The following is a 23,124-nucleotide window of genomic DNA, read 5'->3' on the forward strand; positions in this document are numbered from 1 at the left end:
ATTTTAGAAAAGAAATATAAATATTAAAATTCTTCCCCCAAATAATTAATAGGCATAATTAATTTTGTTTAAATCCAGTAAGATTTTTGGAAACATGGTAATTAAAAGCTAAAGTACATCTGGGAGAATGGAATACTTAATAATTGACCATTCAGTTAGAAAAGCAAGAGATAGAGCAGTTGATTTCAGAAAATATATGAAATTTATGAATATGTAGTATAATTATATGTAGAAGCATATATATTATAAATATTAGTTAAAATGACAAAAATGAAAACAAATTTGAAGGTGCAATACAATACTCTAAACCTAGAATACTAGGTATAGAAATTATGGAATAACTATATAGAGATTTCAAGGCAGATGTTAAACATTATGCAGAAAAATATTATACCAGTAAGTCCATGTTCACATATTTAAAATGATCCCAATCCTACAAATATATATGCACATAAACTATATATGTAATACATAAAATATATTTGTGCTGTCCCCAAAACATTTTTTACTTATAAAAAAATGCCGCAGTGTGATATCAGCCATAACAATGCCACATCAACGATGTGGCATTGCTATGCTGATTCTCTCTAAATGACATGTGTTTGGATGACTATTATTTTCTTTTTGTGCTTTTCTGTATTTTTCATATTTTCTGAAAGGAATGTGTTATAATATCAGAAAAGATATTTTGTATGAATAACACCGTGCTAGTATTGTGCATAATGTTTTGCATAATTCTAATTTTTTAATCACAGAAATCTTTGAAAATCTTAAAAATTGTTAGCACTTTCTCCAGAAAAAATAAACGCATTATATACAAGTAAGCATCAAATTTTACATAACTTTACAGATTTTATAGAACCACTGAAGCCCATTCAAGGGTTCTAGGTGAGAAACAGACTGTGGAAAAGTTCAAAGAAATTCCTTAGGCATTATCTCAATGGAGTCTCATCAAAACTTTGTAGACAGGAATAGCTACTATTTTTGCCAATTTAAGAATGAATAAACGATGTCTCAGAGAGGTAAAGAACACACAGTTGACAGGGACAGAATTCACACCAGTGGCCACGTCCTGTTGCCTTAGCACTGTGAGTTTCATGTCGTAGCACAGGGTGGTTTATTATACACGGAACAGGATATTGTCAAATAACAAAACCAGACCTTGAATGCTGATTCGCCCATGAAATTTTGAAAAACCTCCTGACTTTACCATGCCTTGGTTTCATCATCAGTAAAGTAGAGATAATAACACTTGCCCTGCATATCCCCCAGAGTTGTTATGGAGATAAAATGTAGGGGGAAGCACTTGCAAACATAATTTATCTTTATTATTATTAATACATAAACGTGTCTATTACGCATCTATTACAACTCAGGCCAGCACTGGGGTAAGTGCTGATGGGACCTAGGTGGGGGAAGAAAAAGACAAAGCATCTTACTAAAAGGCAATTAAAATGCACCATTCTAGTTCAAAAAGTCTGTTTCCATGAGTAATTAGCAATCTATTATGCATCTGACAATGGTTTGTTGGCTATTTACATCAGTTCCATGTGGCCATCCTGTAAAGTGAATCAACACAGCAGGGAGTTCCCAGCTTTAAAAAATGTTTGCTTTCACAGGTATCTGTCTAATTTATCTCTGTGATTTAATTTTAATGATTAAAATTTTAAGTTAATTTTGAAGTCTGCTCTTTTTCCACCGCATTCACCACAGACTTGCTGAAGACTCCAGGACAATTAAGGCACATAAAAGCATAACAAAGCTCCCTCTCCCTATTTGACCCTATCAGGCTTCATATTCTTACTGTCAGAGGTAATTCACATGCCTTGATACCCCAGATACTTTGTTTGCATAAGTAGGCTAGGTCTTTCATAAATGTGAGTGGAGTTGCAGTGTGTGAATAAGATGCTGAGCTAGTGGTCTCTGAGGTGAGAACACTTCATGCAACTCAGTTTTCTTGTCAGTAATCTGGGTATCATGAAGCCAGTTTTAATGGGAAAAGTCTCTGTAAATTACAATGGCCCATGAAAGTGGAATAAAACATGATTTTTTGCATTTAGAACATCCCTGAGCCAGTTCCTTCCAATATCTTCTTCATCACAAATAGTCTATGACATCACCTAATGTACTTAACAGTCTGCCTCTAAAACTGAACTGAGACTCACGACCGATGTTCTTGTTTTGGGTTTTTGCTGCGGATTGCGCTCACCCATTTAGATACCCCTTGTTCACTATTCACCAGGGGATGGGCCATCTGGATCCATTATCTGTTTTATTTCTTATGTACCCCACAGAAGAGTAGTTAAAGCGAAAAACTTTATGTGCTGATCCATTCATCCTTAGTCACAACCCTTCTACAGTTGCTCCGGAGTGATGGTTATAGAGCCCGTAAGTGTGAGATCACTCCAGGCTGCTCTTCTAACCTCTAAATGGAATCAGTCCTCAGGGATGGATGGAATTTCACTGCATTTTCCCATTTCATTTGTATAATGAAATCATTGTTTGGCCTTTCATTCTGTACTCTTGCCCTTTTTGGTCTTAAGGTGGACCATTCAGTAGCCCCTTCCTATTTCTCTATGAAAACTAAGAATCATAAATGGACTCTCATCAAATCTCAACAATTTCATGCATTTGTAAAAATATCACATCAAATACATTCCACCTTCACAGCAGTATCCATTTGTTATATACTTGCATGTATTTATATACAAATAGAAGTGAATATGTATATAAATCAATAATGTGCGGACGTGGTAAAACTCAAACTGTCACCAGAAAAATCAATCGCTTATCATCACTGATTGGGTCAGTCGTGTGACGATATGATCCATGTATGATCGGGTTCAACTCCAAAGAGCAGCATGCAATGAAACATTAGCCTTCCCTGGAATCACCTGGGGTACTTGTTAAAATAGAGACAATCATACCTCGCCCCAGAATTACAGGTGGTTTATGGAACAGAGATAAAGTTTTTAAAAAATGTATTTGTTGATTTATAGCCAAAATCTCCCCAATGTTACATGGAGGGCAACAAAAGGGAGAGTTGTTGAGTAAATTACACAATATTCATTTAATGGGAACCCCACAGTGATTAGCAAGAAGCCTATTAAACAGAAAAATGCATGTGGTATTATGATAAATAAAAAGCCAACATAATAATTGATGGATCAGAGAAAAAGGTCAGCAGTAAATCAACATACTTGGGAAGCTTTAGTTTTGAGCAAAGATGATATTCACATCAGTAGGGAAATAATGTATTATCTAAGAAATAGTGGTGAGGCATCTAAGTAGCTACCTAAAAAATTGTATCCTCCTTTACACTTACACCAGCACAAATTCCAGAATGAATGAAAGTAAAGCCATAAAAGCAATAAAGGAGAGCATAGAAAATGTTACAATCTCAAAATAAGAGAGTTTTCCATCACTAACATAAAACCCAAAAGACAATAAAAAATACTGATCAATCCAACAGTGTCAAGGCCTGTTTTTATATGCTCTTTCTCCCCAAATAAACACCATAAACAAAATAAAAAGACAAAGAACATACTGGAGAAAATATTTACAACTCTTAATGTACAGGGCTAATTAATACATGAGTCATTAAAAGTCAATCTTTTTAAAATTCCATTAAAAATGGGTAAATGACAGAAAAACATATAGAAAATAAAATATGATAGCTTTTCATCATATACAAAGTTTCTCAACCTTACTTATTCTCAGAAATAGACAACAAAACTTCAGGAAGATACTATATTTCACTTTTCAGGTTAACAAAGATCAAAAGCTTGATGACACACTATGTTGTGGAGAAATGAGCACTGCCATTCATTGCTGGTGGGCGTGTAAACTGGTAAATCTCTAGTCAATTAAAATATAAAACGCACACACCATTTGACCCAGCACTTCCATTTCCCATGAATTTCTCATGCAGTTGAGAATTTAAATTTTAAAGGAAAATGATAACTCTTTCTTGGTCATAGTCCTAAGGTATCAACAAGTCACTTGTTGTTATAAACAAGTCACTTGTTTGATGTTATAAAGACATCAAAATTGGCCGGGCACAGTGGCTCATGCCTGTAATCCCAGCACTTTGGGTGGCTGAGGCAGGCAGATCATGAGGTCAAGAGATGGAGACCATCCTGGCCAACATGGTGAAAGCCCGTCTCTACTAAACATACAAAATTAGCTGGGCGTGGTGGTGCACGCCTGTAGTCCCAGCTACTCGGGATGCTAAGGCAGGAGGACCACTTGAACCAGGAAGGCAGAGGTTGCAGTGAGCCGAGATCGTGCCATTGCACTCCAGCCCGGCGACAGAACAAGACTCCGTCTCACAAAAAAAAAAGACATCAAAATTGATCCGTGACAATCCACTTTTGTAACATACTTCTGCAAGCTAGCCAAGCAATCCCAGCCATACTTCTGAAATCCAGCTATTAGCAACAGGCACACTCCAAATGCCAAGCTTTCACGGCTAAAGGTCAACTAATTTCTAAACACACTTCTCGCAGTGTTTTAATTCCTGAACTTAATACTTCCCAAACCCTATATATGATCAACATTTGCTTTGTTTTGACAGAACCGTGTCCTACAAGCACTGTTGTCTCTTGTTTAGCAAACAATAAAGTCAGGTTTTTGCTTTAGATATTGAGTGGTAGCCTTTTCCTTCCATCCAAGAACTAGAACATAGGAGAGACAGCATAGCATAAAGATGTTCTACTCTTTTTCAAAGCATTGTTTAACATAGCAACAGGTTGCAAACAATGTAAATAATCTCGAAGGACCAGTAAATTAGAAAAACAGAAACACCACATGTGTCCTGGAAAGGGAACTAGCTGGCATGGGGCAAAGGAGGGAAGGAGAGACCAATACATTTCATGTACACAATTTTGGAGTTCATAACATTTTGCCCCATAGGCAGATATTACATATTAAAAAGTAAGTTATTTCAAGTCAGAATTTTAAATTGTATGTGTAAAAGGAAAAAATACATATGAAGTTGGTAACAAACCAGTAACTGTTGCTATGCTAAATTATTGGTGGAATCGTTTTTTCAATGTCTCTTTCCCTAAACATTTCATAATGTTGTGACATAACTTATAATTTTAAATGGAAATGATTAATAAATTTCATGCACAATATCAAACCAAAATGCAGCAAATGAGATTATTCCATTGCAAGTTGGCATATAACCACAATATTGAAGAGGCATAAAGCTAATTTCTCTTATTAGGAGAAATAACCAAGGAGAAAAGAGGAATTAGAGAAGTCCAATTACATTGCATGAGAGAAACTGAAGGAACAAAATCTTCCTGTAATATTAAAAGGCTTCAAACAAAGCCCGAAACCTCTGTGAGACTTGAAGCTAACACTTCCATTCCCAACAGCTTGGAGAGCAACACTCTTGTTGCACTGGAACTCAGGTGCAACTACAGACACATGCAAGTAAATAGTTGCAAAATAGACAAGTAATGCATACGTATTGCAAACTTTGCAATTACTTGTCTATTTTTTAAAGTACACCTAGTAAAGAGTAGATGCATATTTTGCTTTATTTTAAATTAGTTCTTTCTCCCTGATATACAAGTCCAGGAAAGATCCCAGCAGCCTCTACTTCCAGAAGACAGCTACACGTACAGCACAATACCAATCAGAAATGACATCTCCCAATATCATATTTGCTGAGTCACTCAAGTACTCAAAAAGAAAGAAAAAATAGACCTTAGTTTTCTTACCACTTTGCCGTGCGCTCTTGGAATTCAGAAGCCAGGTTAAGCTTTCTTCTTTCAACTGGAGACCTCTAAAAGGGAAGAAATAGTAAAACAATTGAAATCATGTTGCTTAAAAGCTATCCTGAGCTGTTGAGCGGGGAATAAAACAGTACATTAAAATGATCCAAAATATCAAATAGAACTATTTTCGTCCATCATTGGATAGTGACACATTACTCAGACTGTGCCGACTTGCAGGGTGAGGTTAAGTTGCAGGGTTTCAGCCACCCATTAATCCAAAGGTAACTCACAAGGCATATTTGTATTATTCCATCACTTAAGACAACTTTAATCCAGTCCCCCATTCCATTTTCATTTCTAGTCTTGAAATACTTAATACAGGGTAAATTGATTATAGAAAAAAGTAACACTCTTGGCATAGAATTTAATTTTGCAGTTTATTCATTTTAATTGGTGTCTACACTCAAAACCTTTGACAAACAAGAAATTTGAAAGATCTGATAATTAAACAGTTAATCCAAACTTCCTCCTGTAGGAAAAATTGTAATTTTTAGGACCAAAACCAAAAGGCAAACTTTGAATATATTTGTATTTCTTTTCATGTTTGAGAAATCACTTAAATAATCACTCGTATCAGTCTTATACATAAAATTTATAGTTTTAAAAGTTTCTTTCAAAGGCTATCATTAGGCAATCTGGCACTGTCTAATAAAATTAAAAATACATAAGGCCAGGCACCATGGCTCATGCCTGTAATCCCAGCCCTTTGGAAGGCCAAGGTGGGGGCATTGCTTGAGCCTAGGAGTTCAAGACAAGCCTAGGCAACATAGAGAGAGACCTAGACTCTACAAAAAAATTTAAAAATTAACCAGGCATGGGTGTGCATGCCTGTAGTTCCAACTACTTGTGAGGCTGAGGCAGGAAGATTCAGTTCACAAAGTTGAGGCTGAAGTGAGTGGTGATTATGCCACTGCACTCCAGCCTGAGTGACAGAGCAAAACCCTGTCCCGAAAAATAAAATAAAATGAAATTCTTATGCTACAATTCCATTTCTGGGGATCTGTAAAGGCACATGTACCATGATACTCATTACAGCATTGCTATTTGGAGGTCAAGAACTAGACATCATGTTAATGCCCATAGATGAAAGAATGGTGGGATAAACCCATGGAGCAATGTTATATCCACTGGACAGACTATGAAGCATTCATGAAAAGTAATTAAATAGCATTAATTATATGTTAAAGAACCTTGTCAACGATTTTGATTCAGACAAGCAGCAGGTAGAAAAGCAGTAGGTAGAAAGAGAACAAAATGGTTACTATATATATACATACATACATACACACACACACACACACACACACATATATAAACAAATTGTAAAACTAAGCCTTCATATCAGTTATTCCCAATCAAGAGTGATATTACCTGCTAGGGACATTTCGTGATGTCTGGAGACATCAAAGCTGTGGGGAGCATGCTCTTAGCATCTGGTGGGTGGAGGCCAGGGATGCTGCTGAACATGCCTCAGTGCACAGGACAGCCCCCACCACAAAGACTTATCTGGCCCATGTGTCAATAGCACTGAGGCTGAGACATTCCTGTATGTGGATGTGATATGATTCTATAATTAAATTACATAAGTATAGAAAATGTGTGGAAGCTCACACACCAGGTTGTCCACGTAGCTCATCTAGCAAGAGATGGGGGCGGGGATGAAGGCTGAGATGCTAGTGGAGAGGAAGTAGTAGTAGACAGAGGTGCCCAGGGTAGGGTCAGCTTTATAATACAATCTTATCTCTTATATCTTGTTATGCTTCGGCTCTGTGTCCCCACCCAACTCTCATCTTGTAGCCCTCATAATTCTCACTCACTGTGGGAGGGACCCAGTGGGAGATGATTGAATCATGGGGGTGGGTCTTTCCCATGCTGTTCTTGTGATAGTGAATGTGTTTCATGAAATCTGATGGTTTTAAAAAGGGAAGTTTCCCTGCACAAGCCCTCTCTTTGCCTGCCGTCATCCACGTAAGATGCGACTTGCTCCTCCTTGCCTCCCGCCATCATTGTGAGGCCTCCCCATAAATGAAACTGTAAGTCCAATTAAACCTCTTTCTTTTGTAAATTGCCCAGTCTCGGGTATGTCTTTATCAGCAGCGTGAAAACAGACTAATACATACCTGTATCAAATTACCTTGAAATTATTACTGTCATGTTTCTTTTTGTTCCTTAGATGCAGCAAAGTAAAGGCATAACATTAAAATTTCACTAAACCACACTCTTCCCAGATAAAAGAAAAATAAACCCAACTTGGAAGGAAACCCCAACTTAAAGGCCATCAAAGGGAGAGAAATGATAACAGCCAGCCTGGCCTTTGGCCAATCTTTGTACAATATTGCTTCGATTCTCCTAAATAATCTTGTTGATTTCAATTAATTTGAACTGGCCTCACCCTCTTTCACTGTTCATATAAGTAGTTTGGTATTTTTATTACACAATAGGGAATTTAATTTTAAATAGAGCAGAGCACCAAAAATATGAAAAGTCACTCATTAACTTTGCATAGATGTGAGTATGGCTGGTGTCATTGTTCCACTTTTCCTGCTAGCAAATCCACAAGATACACTTCAAAATGAGTATTCTCCCTTATGTCACACGTGAACCACACCTAGTCAATGCCATTTCTGAATTAAGAAGTAGTACTTTTTGTCATCTTTCCTAAACTGTTAGTCTTCAGGTGTTTTGTGTAGATTTTAGTAAAGTCACAGAGCTTCATTGTATTCTGAGTAAACCCCTCTTTGATGTAAGCCCTTGTGAGGCTTGTATATGGCTATATGGCATTACTGTCAGACATCAGCACCACCAAGAAAAAGTACCTATTCTCACTAAATGCCACATGTCAGGTTCCTGCATACACATAAAATGCCAGGAATGCAGAGGGTGATATGGGAGGCCAAACCGATCCTCACTATTCATCAGAGGAAAAGAACATTTTTTTTTGTACTCCTATTTCTAACTCTTCCCAGGCCCTTGCCCCTTGATTCCATTCACCCTGCTCTCACTGGGGTGATAAATTCTCCTTCTCCCATTTTTTGCTCCCATTGGTTCTTTTCTCACTCCTTCCCCATAATTTTATTTTATTGTGGAACATTTCCTTACTGGCCTGTAATGTTTTGTGATTCTCAGCATAAAGTATTTTTCCACCTGAAGTCTCCTTACCCAAATATCTATCCTCAAGCTATTGTCTGATTGCACTTCCAATCTCATGAAGATACTGTCACTAGTCCGGCCTACATATCCATACTCATTTGTGTGCACTAAGTGCTTGTTTTCTGATTACCCCTCTGATGAGATGACACCACAACCCTTTGATGCCTACTCTGCTCTGATTCTCAAGGTCTATTTTAACTTTCTTGGTTATGTCACAAAACACAGATTATAAGACTATCAGAGTACAGCCGGGAGCACTGGCCCAGAGTAGCCAATAGGTTTCAATTCCCCTGCTAATGCCATTCATTGGAAAGTGTGTTTTTGCAGTGTCCAGAGGAATGCCCCGTGGCAGAGGCCACCATGATGCATCGGCAGTGTTGGCATCGGTAGAAGTGGGTAGTGGCAGTGGACATGGCCAGCATCTGTTTATTGTCCCAAAACCAGTCATAAGGGACCTTTTGATGACAGGGAAAATCTAGGGTATATGTGCCTGTTCTATGTCCCTGAAGTGCATTTAAGAGTGTGGATATATACATAGACATGCACACAAACTACCCGTGTGTGTCTCCAATGTGGAAAAGACCAAAGGTGTTTGTAAGCTGTAGACAAGACACCAGCAGAGATTTCTTCTTGTTTCTTCCATATTTTCCAGTAAAGTCCAAATTCCTTCCTGACATAAACTTCCTCCCTAGCCTTCTGTTGGGCAACTCTTTGAAGAGCCACCAAGAACATGCTTCTTGCCAGCTCTCATGACTGGTTCCTTCACTCTACGCAAGTGTCTGCTCAAAGGTCACTGTGATGGTTAATATTAGTGTCAACTTGATTGGATTTGAAGGATGCCTAGATGGCTAGTATTGTTTTTGGATGTTTCTGTGTGAGTGTTGCCAGAGGAGACCGACATTTGAGTAGGTGGAATGGGAGAGGAAGACCCACCCTCAATGTGGGTTGGCACCACCCAATTGGCTGCCAACATGGCTAGAACAAAGCAGACAGAAGGGATTTGCCTTGTCTCAGATGAGATTTTGGACTTTAGACTTTTGAGTTAATGCTGGAATGAGTTAAGACTTTGAGGGACTGTTAGGAAGGCATGATTGTATTTTGTAATGTGAGAGGGACATGAGATTTGAAGGGGCCAGGGCCAGAATGATACAGTTTGAATCTGTGTCCCCACTAAATCTCACGTTGAATTGTAATCCTCAATGTTGGAGGAAGGGCCTGGTGGAAGGTGGTTGGAATATGGAGGCGGAGTTTCCATGAATGGTTTATCACCATCCCCTTGGTGCTATTCTTGTGATAGTGAGTGAATGAGTTATCACAAGACCTGGTTGTTATACAAGTGTGTGGCACCTCCCTACTGTCTCTCCTCCTCCTGTTCCAACCATGTAAGACACCTGCTTCCCCATTACCTTCTGCCATGATTGTAAGTATCCTGAGGCCCCCCCACGGAAGCAGAAGCCACTTTGCTTCCTGTACAGTCTGCAGAACCATGAGTCAATTAAACCTCTTGATATGGTTTGGCTGTGTCCCCACCCAAATCTCATCTTGAATTGTATCTCCCATAATTCCCACACGTTGTGGGAGGGACCCAGTGGGAGATCATTGAATCATGGCGGTGGTTCCCCTATACTGTTCTCATTGCAGTGAATAAGTCTCATGAGATCGGATTGTTTGATAAGGGGAAACTCCTTTCGCTTGGCTCTCACTCTTCTCTTGTCTGCCACCATATGAGATGTGCCTTTCACCTTCCATCATGATTGTGAGGCCTCCCCAGCCATGGGGAACTGTCAGTCCATTAAACCTCTTTTTTTGTAAATTGCCCAGTCTTGGGTATGTCTTTATCAGTGGCATGAAAACAGACTGATACACTTCTTTTCTTACAAATTACCCAGTCGCAGTTATTTCCTTATAGCAGTGTGAGAATGGACTAATACAGTCACCTCCTCAGAGAAGCCATGTCTGACTACTGTATGAACAGGGCCTGGCCCTGCCTCCTGGCTGTTCAGCCCCAGCCTCACTCTATTTCATAAGCCAGCATCATTTTCTTCACAGCATGTGTTCGCTTCTGATGTAACACTATCGATGTTTGCTAGGTTATGTGAGTCTTAACCCTGTATTCATCCCCTGCCCACACTCACTGTATTGTGATCACCACCATGGGAAGGGCTGGGCTGTCCTCTGGACCAGGCATGTACCACAGGGCAAGGCATGAGGTGGACACTGGACAGAAGTTCATGCAATTTCTTAGTTGATCTGTTTTCTGTACAGATGAGGAAGAAAGGCTCAGAGAGGTGATGTGACCCAGCCAAGGTCACTCAGCAAATACTAATAACTTAACATTTCATTTGAGCCCAGAATCCTTTGCCCTCAAGCATTGGCTCAGATTTAATTTACTTTGTTTTGTTTTGTCTTTCAGAAAAAACTATAAATAACTGATGCAGACTGTTTTTTCCCCAAGGGAAGCCCAGAAAAGTGACTGTATATTCTATGAAGAACAAAAGTATGTTTCAGTCATGAGCCAGACATTTTCAAGTAATTCTCAGGAATTCTCAAGGAATTCTGAGTCCTGACCTTCCTCTTCCCATGGTGAACTCAGAGCCACAAAGTCTGCTGCACACGGAGCTTCTATAGATGCAAATCTGAGAACCCTGTTGGCTCAAAGATATCACTGCCGCTTATAATAAGTTGCTTTGCCTCAGCTTCCAAAAAACTCACTGAAAAAGCAGGCTCCAATTCTAATACCTCTTATCCTGAGTCCCTGAGACAAGTCACCTCCTTCCCCCAAGGCCCCCATCATCTCCTTCTCCTTCTTCCTCCTCCTCCTCTTTTTCTTCTTCCTATTCTCTCATTTGGCTCTTCATTTGCATTCTGATTATTCCTTGTGCCTAGTTCTTTTACAACATCCATGGCACTTCTCACTGTTAGGTATTTGGTTATATACACAGCGAGTATCCTAGATTTTGGAACCAAGCATGTGCCAAGTGCCTTATATGTTACAAAGTTAATTTATTTAATCATCCCAATAGATTTATGCAGCCAATATTTGTATCCCAGTTATAAAGATTAAGACAACTGGGTCTCAGAAAGATGAATTCACTTGCCCCCTAACAGAGCTCAGAGACAGCCTGTCCCAAAGTCCAGTTCATCTCTTTACATCATTGTAAGTCACTATAATCCCTTTGGGACTTACATGAAATGCAGAATGGGGAGAGAGTGTAGGGAGAATGGGAGATAGGCAGGCAGTATAGAAGAGGTAAGAGCTTGGGCTTTGGAGTAGACTTCATGTTTGAATCTTTATGAACTATGGACAAGTGATGTAACCATTCCAAGCTTCACAATTCTCTTAAAAGCTTTGCAAATCTGTCTTTCAAAAAGTAAAGAGAGAATAATATTTTCCTGATAAAACCGATATATGGCCAGGCATGGTGGCTCACGCCTGTAATCCCAGCACTCTGGGAGGCCAAGGCAGGTGGATCACAAGGTCAGGAGATCGAGACCATCCTGGCTAACACAGTGAAACCCCGTCTCTACTAAAAAATACAAAAAATTAGCCAGACGTAGTGGCGGACACCTGTAGTCCCAGCTATTCGGGAGGCTGAGGTGGGAGAATGGCCTGAACCCGGGAGGCAGAGCTTGCAGCGAGCCAAGATCACACCACTACACTCCAGCCTGGGCGACAGAGCGAGACTCCATCAAAAAAAAAAAAAAAAAGCTGATATAAGATTAAATAAGAAAATATATAAAATGTATATTTGCCCCCGAGTCTAAAGGATAAGTGATGTGTAAATATATTATCTAGAAAACACCAGAGGGGCACCAGTGTGTGCATCGGCAGGGCTGAGTATCTGGAGGCCCTGGTGTTGGTCCCGTGTGCAGAACCTTAAGGTATAACAAGATAGAAGTCCTGAGCTGTTCTGACCCTGGAGATGCGGGCTTAACTACACGTGCATATTCCCATGTCTTTCCCAGCCACTGACAAGCTGGAATGCCTAAGATGGCCTGGCTGCCAGGAACAGCTGGAAGAACACCAGCATGTGATAGGGGACAGAGATCCAGAGCACTTCAGGAGAACCCGGGGAGCAGGCACCATCTTCCACTGAAGGGCAGGTTGTTATTAATCGTGGAAAATAATTGTTCTCAAAATCCTGGTTCTCTTAAAATGCAACTACCATATTTCATTTTTCTAGTGAGTAGAGTCACCAAATTTAGCAAATAAAAATGCAGTACAGCTAGTTACATTTGAACTTTAGATAAGCAGCGAGTGAGTTTTTATTGTATTTCTCATGGAGTATTTGGTAAGCCTAGCTCTGAGCAATGTTGATTTCTAGGTATCCTTTCTCTAGTTTAACCATCACAGATGTGACTGTGTTGGAAAACATTGGTTCCCAGATGTCATAGGAATGGTTGATAAGGGATGGCTCTTAGAACTCTGAATCAAGGAAAGACCCAGGAACCCACAAGTATTCTACATCTTAACCACTATCCCAAAACAGCATTGCTATTGCTATTGCTATTCTTAACTCTCTCTGTAGTGGCAATGAAAATCCCACATTCTGCACATGTGAAGTGTCTCTCCACTGTATATTGTTTCCTTTTAATTTTCAAAATTCATATTCTTCTCATTAAAATACCAGACACTCACATTAAGACAGAGTCTCCATCTGTGGTTCAGGCAGGAGTGTAGTGGTACAATCATAGCTCTCTGCAGCCTTGACTTTCTGGGCTCAAGCAGTCCTCCCAACTCAGCCTCTTCCCTGGTAGCTGGACTATAAATAAGCATGTGCCACAATGCTCAGCTACTTTTTAAATTTTTTGTACAGACCGGGTCTCACTATGTTGCCCAGGCTGGCCTCAAACTCCTGAACTCAAGCAATACACCTACCTCAGCCTCCCAAAATGTTGGAATTACACTGCGCCCAGCTCTTTTTTCTAAATAAATAAACAACACTTCGATTTCTGTTTTTAATCACTCCATCCCCATACGAGATCACTATTAATCATGGTTGAAATTTCCCACAAAGTCAGTGTTGTCTTGCTTTGCACTATCAAAAGTTACCCTTATGGCCTACAAGGAATTATCGGGTTGGTGCAAAAGTCACTGCGATTTTTGCCATTACTTTCAATGGCAAAAACAGCAGTGACTTTTGCACCAACCTAATACAAATATTTACGATTTTGATGTGACTTCTTTAAACGTTTGAATACCCCAAATGTGTATTTAAAAAACTACTTTGAAACATTTTAGGTAAGTATGTATGAGTCAAAACATCTGTGAGGGGGAAAATGACAATTTATCTGTATTTCAAAGATCCTATCTCCAACTTTACTGAGGTACAACTCGCGAAGGGCAGTGAGAGACTGTCGCAGTTTTGAGTCTGGTTTCATGTCTCTATTCTACCCACATGTGGAGGTCATCTGATAAGTATGGGTCACCCTCATGGCAGGAGCAGTTCCTTATCCATGCTCATGGCCCTAACAGTGATCTTTCACACCATTCCTTGGGCAGAAACACATTTAATTATTGTTATGCAAGAAATGTATCCTTGCAAACCATTGAACTTGTCAAAAGGTGGTTTGTAAACATTTCTCATGCAAATAACCCTCTGGTGACTGAGAGCAGTCCCTTCCAGGGCCTCTTTCCTGCAGTGCTGATTCAGTGGGGCGGGGGTGGCTGACTCTCAAGGAGGGCCCAGGATCCCGCATTGTTTTTTTTTTGTTTGTTTTGTTTGTTTGTATTTTTTTATTATTATCCTTTAAGTTCTAGGGTACACGTGCACGACGTGCAGGTTAGTTACGTATGTATACATGCGCCATGTTGGTGTGCTGCACCCAGTAACTCGTCATTTAACATTAGGTATATCTCCTAATGCTATCCCTCCCCCTTCCCCCCACCCCACAACAGGCCCCGGTGTGTGATGTTCCCCTTCCTGTGTCCATGTGTTCTCGTTGAGTCTGCGTTTTAACCACTACCCCAATCTGACCCAAGTGACGCTGGTTCTCTGAACACACTTCGAAGAATAATGCTGTCCCCTCTATAAACTGCTCGCAGATCTACGAAGATGCCAGCAAAGTGACAGAGAAGGCTTATAGGTTTAAGATCTCAAAAGAACTTCAATCCAGGGTTAAAGAGAAAAGCAAAAGTAAAAGTTAAACATCAGAAGGATACCTCAGTCAAATGAGCTTTCCAGGGTTCCTCAATCTTCCCCAATTCCTGAGCTTGATATTGACCTGGGAAAGGTCAAGCTTTAAAGTTAAATGCAGAACCTTTTAACAGCTGCCTCTCTGGGGCCGAGGAGGGTACACATGTGGGGCAGGACCCGGAAGGCCATGCCATTCCTGTGGCCCCTGCACTCCTGGTCCTGCAGCACCTAGTAACCCAGCCTGGATCGGGCATGAGATGTCATGCCACAAAATTCCCCTCTGCATTTGAACGTAGTCTTTCTTTCTCAGATACCCTCCATGGCCACTATTTTTCTACCACTGCTCTCTTCTGACCTAAACTAGTAAGTACAGTTTTCCCTTTGTTACACACTACAGGCATGATCTGCTTTTATCATTCAATGGCAGCAATGTCTTGATATGGTTACTTGGTGTCCTGTGAAAATTATTTCTTCTGGGACACAGGTCGCGTTTTTGATGCAAATAAAAAAAACTGTTGTCAGGGACAATAAAAGGCTTGGCTTCCTACAAATAGCAAAATTGAGATAAGAAAGCAAAGTTCACGCAACATAGCTGAGTGGACAGGACTCAGCTCAGTGCCTGACCGCTTAGGTTTCACAGCTCCATCTCCACCATCCGACTACCCTTGCGTAAGTTAATGAACCTCTCTGTGCCTCTGTGTCCTCATATTTATTGTTTTTTTATGTCTCTTAATTTTTATGACTCATAAAAAGCTTTATTTTTAATTTAGCTTTCTGCCTCTGTGCTCGTTCCTTCAACACTTTTGACAACAATTTTCTGCTCCTCAATAAGGACAGCATGCTTGATCCCTTCACAGGCACATTTAGCACACATGGAATCACCATAGGCCCTGCTGACATGTTTCAGTGTTTTGGACAAGCTCATAAGATTTTAGGTCTCACAGCATGAAACGCTTGAACACGCTGAATACAGATTTTGGTGCTTTCCGAAGCTTCTTGGTATAAAGGTAAACAATTTTACTACTATGGGTTCTGTGGCAGCCGAGTTTAGTAAGAAGCTGTATTGCGGGAAAGCCTATGACGATTTGTCAAACACTGGACCATTCTGAGTGCCTCTAGACATCATCCCCAGAAGAGGAAAAAGCTCATCTTTAAATCAAAGAAAACTCCAGCAACGATCTGGCGAGGAATGCTTTGAAGTTTAGATGTCAGTTGATATCAAGTGCGTAGAATCCAGTATGCTCAGTAAATATGAGCTCTCATCATCACTAGAAGAGAATGTTCAGAGCATTGATGCCCCCATCGGCTCCATGGACAATCATCATCGTTCCTGTCTTTCTGTGACCTACTCAATAAGAAACTATTATTGCCACTGGTTAGTTGCATCATTCCATTGGCCACGTTAAGTACATTCATCTCCCCTTTCTTACCTAGAGCATGAACATATATGCAGTCTCTGAGACTCTGTTATCCCTATACTTTTCAAACCTCCGTCAATTATAGATGTGTGTGTGTGTGTGTGTGTGTATGTGTACGTGTGTATAACTACAACCTTGAGAGCAATGTTTGTCCCCAAAATAAAACAAGGATTCATTCTCTCTGTCTGCCCTTCTCTGATTCTATCTTTCATCTTTCTCATTCTTTCTTCCATCCTGTCTCTGTCTCAGTCTCTCCCTCTTCCTCCATCTCCCTCTCCCTCTCTCTCTTTCTTTCTCTCTCTCACACACACACTCTCCTAAAATAGAAGTATAGTATTAAGAAGAAAATAAGTAACTGCCTAATTTCCTAACATAAACATTTTCATTTTATTTCCTATGGTTCCCCCAACTACCCGTGTGAACAGAATTGAGAAACTATACTACCCTGGAAAATCGAATGACTAGAAATGAGCTTGTAACAGCCAATCTTTAAATCCTTTCATTCCTTCCCTACCCCTTCTCTTCCTTAGCTATGTACCATTCGCCTGTGAGGCTGGCGTCCTGGCAAATAAGTGAATACATAGATTTACCCACAGAGAAGTCATGTTTTCTCTGCAACTCAATTGTTATTAAATACTTCAGAGCCAACATTTGGTAAGATGAGCTAATAACCACCCTTCATCCTAACTCCTTTAATTCTTTGCCCTTAAACTGCCAACAGGGAAGAAAAGTTGGAAAGCCCCAAATTCTTTCACTGGGACTGTACCTGCAAGCATTACACTTCTAAATGAAGCCTCAAAGGCTCATACAATGGAATAGTGAGAAATGTTGCAGAAGAAGTCATCTAAATATGCCATGAGGAGTTGTACAGCTTCAGAATCCAGTGGACTTTTTTCAAAGGGAGAATGCAACTGGGGAAGAGAAAGTGGAAGACAGAGGGTCTGAGATCATGAAGTCTTATTCTGATGAGAAGTAAAACATTTCCTAGAAACCAGAATGGGAAGTCAGTTTTTACAGGTTCTAGCATTTCACAACTTCCGAAGATGTGCAGGTGGCTAAAACTGACTTTTTATTTCTTTAAAAAAAAAAAAAAAATCTACCTGGCATTGCATTTGCAAGAGGGCTCAGGCCTGCTGCTGCTTTGTGACAGAATAATTCATAATTATTATTATAATTACTAATTATTATAATTAATAATACCAGAAGTCCATGGTACCGTTTTCTCATGAGAACTACACAATAGCTAAGCTTTCTGGAAACTTAAAACATCTCAAAATGCATGGTACACTTTTTTTTTTTCACCAAAATTTCCCTAAAATATACTATTTTACAAGGTTAATTCCTAGAATTACAGAGGAAAAAAACCCTGAAATTTTGAATTCATGCAGAAGAAATGAACTATAGTAGTTTGTACTTTCTGAAAGCATATTCTGTGACTTTGTTATAAGAGTTCCAGGCTAGGCATAGTGGCTCATGACTGTAATCCCAACACTAAGGGAGGCTGAGGTGGGAGGATCACTTGAGGCCAGGAGTTTGAGACCAGCCTGGGCAACATATTAAGACCTTGTCCCTACAAAAAATTAAAAAATAGCCAGCTGTGGTGGCACATGCTTGTAGTCCTAACTACTTGGAAGCTACGGAGGATTGCTTGAGCCCAGAATTTCAAGGCTTCAGTGTGAGCTGTGATTGTGCCACTGCACTCCAGCCTGGACAACAGAGCAAGACTCTGTCTCAAAAACAAACAAACAAACAAATCCAGCATATATAAAATACTTTCTTATTTTTCTGACCAGGGTTTCAAAAAGGGAACAACCCAAATGTGATGGTCTACCTAGTAAATCACAACCATATTCATATCTATAAACTCAAGTTGCTTAACAAAGGCAAATTAGGATTTTTTTCTCTTTAGGTGTTTGTTAATACCTGTAAAGAATGGGACACAGTGGAAACTTGATGCGATATATTTAGTCTAGTACCAATCTGAGTTAAAATGAAGGATGTAACTGAAAGAAAGAAATATGATGTAAAGAGAGATTTATTTGTATATTATTTCCCTAAGACAGTTTCCTTCTAGAAACTTCTAGAAGTTGAATGGCTATGCAAAAGTATCTTCTTGTTTCTTAACTTGTATTGCCAGGATGCATTGCACTGAAAACGGTAAAGTGGAATGAGATCTCTGCTTTCCTTAGTTACTCTCAAATTAACAGCTGGTTAACAAAAGCCGTCTTAGGTATTAGTAGCTCAAAAACCTCTTCTATGTATTACAAAGCCCTACAACAAGTGAGCCCAGGAGGTCAATGAAAATGCAATGTATGGACTTTTCCTATCCAGGCAGGGCTCATTTTCCATTGTTTTATTTCTGAAATGAAGAGCATTTCCAAAGCTGTTTGAGGAAGCTGGGCTGCTTGATGACTGAAGAGACATGTGATGAACACCCAAGTTCTCCATCTTAGTCACCACATCAGCATCAGGGATGTGATAATAGCTGTACTGTCCTAAATGCATACTTTCCAAAGATTGGCCTTGCTTGCTGCTTTCTGGAAAGGAAGTGTCCAATGCATGCCTTTCTTCTTTAGGAAAAAAAAAAAAGCTCCATTATATGTAGCTTCAGTAAACATCTCCCTTTGGTTTGATTTCCCACTCTTCAGACAATTAATTATACTCTTCAGGCTCCTAAGAGTAAAATCTAAATTCATTACTTTTTTTTTAATTTATGACTTTAAACAGAAAATTAATGTTACTGAAATAAACAGAACTTTAGAAATCAAGCCAGTAACTGTATCCCACCCACCCCCTACAAAACAAAACACAAAATTAAAATAGCAAGTCAAACGAAAATTAAATAGACAAAAATTAAAAGCCAAAAGTGCCATGTGATTGTGTGTACAGTTTATCACCCTGTAAAAATCTAGATGAATTGGTGCAATGCAAATAAAACTTCAAATAAGTACATCAATTTTAAAAAGAAACGAATTCCTTTTCCCCCATAAAATTAGAAAGTGATAGTAGAGAAAATGAGAAAATGTTGAAAAGATAACAGATGTGTTGGGGTTATTCTGTTTCAGACTTTACCCAAGAGAAAGCGATTGGAGAGTTGCCTAATCCTGGTATCATGTTTCCGGCTATGACAGGAAGAGATAGATCATAATAGATAAAAATGGAAAATGTTGTGAAAAAATCAAATACTTCTAAGAAAGACAAAACGCAAGACTCAGCTGTGGTGAGTGTTAAAGGAAATGAGTGTCGCAACTAGATGAAGCTCAACACATATATTTAAACATGTTCTAATGGCGGAACAGTAAGAAGAACAGCTAAGAATAATGGCCTAAGACAGTCCCAGAAACCCAGGGCTCAGGCCCTGACTCTTTACCCTCAGTGATTCTCCCCATCAAACCCCATGATCTGTCTGGGCAGTCTTATTCTCAACACCTCCCTTGATGGAAGTCTAATCTCGGCTTCTAGATATTCTAACCAGAGGTCTAAGTCAATCCTTTCTGAAATTTAAATTCAATTCTTTTTTTAACCTGACTCTCAAGAGAAAAATTCAGGTACTTTCTATTTCCAATTCCCTTCTCTAAACTGAAACATAATGTAACTTACTTACTCTTCTCCCCATGAAATAGCTTACAACTTTTTGACCTCTACCAATGGAATAACTCTCACACACATACTCCTATGATCAGGCCTCTGATAAATATTCAATTATGTTTTCCACTTCTTCCCAGGGAGTTGCATGCAACAGAAACTGCAAATGGCATACGGAAGTTTCCTAATTAAAAAATAAACCATGTGAGTGATCATCTGCTTAACGTCTTCCTCCTCACTGGAATATAGGGTTCATAACATCAGAGACCCTGTCTCTCATTCTTAGCTGACTCATGGCAAGTACTGAATATGCATTTGCTGTATGTCTGGATCACTGAGTGAGGGAATGAACGGACCAACACAACTCAGGGCAGAATTTGTCTTTTCTCATAACCCCAGACTTTCCCATCTGTTTTGTTAACTTGAGACACAACACTTCCCAGAGAAGTGAACAAGCTAGTACTAAGGTCTGGGGGGCCTTCACGGAGAATGCTGGTGTTCTTGGAAAAACACGATAGTGGTTGAAGGAAAAGGAAATGCAGCCATCATTTGTTCCAAGGGAACTAAGCCTAAATCAAACACGTTTGACGACTCAGATGGGCTCCAAAAACAAATACAGAAATATTTATTACCCGAGTCGTTAGGCAGATTTAGAACAAGCAGACTTGTTTAGATCTCCTTTTATAAATAGAGTTAAGTACAATATGCTTTTTCAAAAATATATTTTTTAATTGTAAAGACTCTTGGGATTGTCTGGTAGAGAAAAAAATAATAACCACAGCAACATTCCTTGAAACATACCTTTCTGATTACTCACGAATCCTCATGAAAACATTTTGGGGTAAAAGACATTAGTATTTAGTTTAAAAATATAATCAGCAAATCCAGGAGAGAGCAGCTTCCCTGAAGATAACTCCCTACACTGATGCTGGGGTTAAAAGGGCTGTGGAATGTTCCATCACCTCACTGACACCCTGGACCACCTGGGAGCCAGCTGCCACTCTCATCTTTAACCCAGACACCAAGTTCACTGCCCTCGTCAGGACCATGATCTTAACTTCAGATATGCATCAGAAGTAGAAGAAAAACAAAGCTGTGTTCTATAAACAGTAGTAGTATCTTACATTTTGCATAGTACCTTGCCATTTACAATGAGCTTCTATGTATATTATTTCACTTAAAGACCAGGACAATCCTGTGAGGTGGACATGCTAGTACTATGAATGCCTGTTTAATAGACGAGAAAAATGAATCTGAGAAGGTGAAGTGGGTTGCCCACCATCATGTGTTAGCCAGGTCTAGAGCCTAGGACATCTAAACCTCAAAGGAGTGGGAGTCTTACTACCAACTGTGGTTAGATGACAGCTACCATTTGCCCTCTATTCAAGACAGATATCAAAAATTAGATTCAGAGCCTAGCAAGTAAGCATTCATCTGTTAAAACTTTATTTTTCCATGGTAAAAAGCTAATGGAAAGGAAGCAGTAGAGAGCGAAGTCGTGCTTAGTATCTCTGTGTCTCAGTTTTCTCATCTGTAAAATGGGTCTAACTATAGAACCAAATGCACAGAGTTGTTGTGAGATTGTAAAGACCCTGTAAAGTTGCTGACGATGGCTTCTGGATGGTAGACAGTGTTCAATAAAGCTTAGCTATTACCATAAATGAGATCGTCCAGACAACTGCAATAGGAAACTTATTTTCCATCTCTTCTTTCACAGGATATCTGGCCTGAGGTGAATCCAAACTTTAAAAGGTGGATTAATTGTGGCAGTAAGTTAATAAGTCACTATCATGTAGATTATAGGAGTGTTTTCTTTAAATTATAACTAAATTAAAGAGAGTCTGTGCTAGAAGGATAAGCACATGCTTGGAACCAAACAGATGAGGCAGCCCTGAAAATCAATCTCTGCTGCTTTCTGGTGTTGGGTTCTGAGATACTCTGACCTCCTCGTTCTTGATCCATGTCCACATCCACTGCTCATGCTTAGACATGATGAGCCTTTCTTACTTCCTTTTATACACAGAAGTGATGCTAAAGCAGGTGCCTTCCTCTTGTTTTCTGAGAAATCTTGCAGTACAGAAACTTGTTAAAATTAGTTTAACCCATCATTTTCCAAACTTATGTAAACACAAAATGTTTTTTTTAAGTATTAATGTTCCACAAACATGATCTGGGAAACACTGCATTAGAGTACAAAATGAGCAAAAGTTGGGTACCTCTTGGATACCATTGAAAGTTGACAGTTGAGAGGTATTATCACCTATGAGTAATCCTGTGACACAAACCCAGAGAATAACTTTTTGGCTGCCCCAGTGAGTTCCCGAGAACATGGATGAACCTCGGTCCCAAGCTTTATACAAAGTTAGCTTTAGAATCTTTCCAGATACTGCTAGTTCTGGCTACATAGTAGACTAAGTTATTATGGAAATCTTAATACTGTAAAGCAATAACAATGTTGAATAAAATAAAAATAAGTTAAAAATATAACTGTGTACACAAGAAAGAAAGTAAAATCACAGATTCCAGAAATAAAGAGGGAACTGAAAGCAGTGTCTGTAAGCACTGGAACTGAAAGTGGTGAGTCTAGGGAGGGAAGAAAAGAAAGGGTTTGGGAGGAAGGAGATTCTAATGGCTTGGGAAGTGAGAATCCCAGAGCTTGGAGACCAGGTTTTTGGCTCACTCAAGGTGGGATGTTGACACTGAGACATTTTCATAAACTCAGAATTTTCAAATGACCCCACCCCAATTATTCTCTATCCAGCTAGTCAACATTGCAAAGATTTTCTATGCCCAGAGATCTTCATGGAGAAGGAAAGATCCCCATGAAAAATAAAAACCCTATACCAGCATGATGCATAGGTTGAGAGACTGCCATTCTACTATCTCTCTGGTATTCAAATCCTCAGAATGAGAATTTAACATAAAGTTTGCCCAGCCTGGTGAGATGCTGGAGGACTCACATTAGCAAATGCAAAACCACTTCAGAGAGACTCTCCTTAACTCAGGCCACAAAATGTATTTCTCACTGAAAATAAGTGCATAGTA

The 23,124-nt window shown here is 39.5% G+C and overlaps 1 long non-coding RNA gene across 1 annotated transcript in view; it reads right to left on the reverse strand.

Annotated features, from left to right (window-relative positions):
• The window catches only part of LOC134809253 (uncharacterized), a 355,314-nt gene that overhangs the window by 83,788 nt on the left and 248,402 nt on the right, over positions 1-23,124 (reverse strand). Inside the window, exon 4 of the long non-coding RNA XR_010154519.1 lies at positions 5,733-5,797. This is a non-coding gene — a long non-coding RNA (uncharacterized LOC134809253). The remainder of the gene's footprint in view (positions 1-5,732; positions 5,798-23,124) is intronic.

The sequence above is a fragment of the Pan troglodytes genome, chromosome 22 (assembly GCF_028858775.2).
Source record: "Pan troglodytes isolate AG18354 chromosome 22, NHGRI_mPanTro3-v2.0_pri, whole genome shotgun sequence".
Taxonomy (NCBI): Eukaryota; Metazoa; Chordata; class Mammalia; order Primates; family Hominidae; genus Pan; species Pan troglodytes.